Genomic DNA, 213 nt, shown 5'->3' on the forward strand with positions numbered 1-213 from the left:
TGGCCCCGCACCTCCTACCCCTTCGGCCGCGCAGGGGCACGCAGTGACAGCGCTGTCACCGCGGAGCCGAGTCGGACCGGTCCTGAAGCTTGTGACCGAGGTTTTCTGTTGACGTTCAGAGCATTGCAGCGGAGACCCGTTCCTGCCCCGTCTCCGTGTTTCCGAGCGGACGGGAGGGCAGGACTGCGGAAGAGAAGCTCGCGCAGGGGAACG

This window comes from Buceros rhinoceros, unplaced genomic scaffold, assembly GCF_000710305.1.
Source record: "Buceros rhinoceros silvestris isolate BGI_N320 unplaced genomic scaffold, ASM71030v1 scaffold3372, whole genome shotgun sequence".
In the NCBI taxonomy this organism is placed as follows: domain Eukaryota; kingdom Metazoa; phylum Chordata; class Aves; order Bucerotiformes; family Bucerotidae; genus Buceros; species Buceros rhinoceros.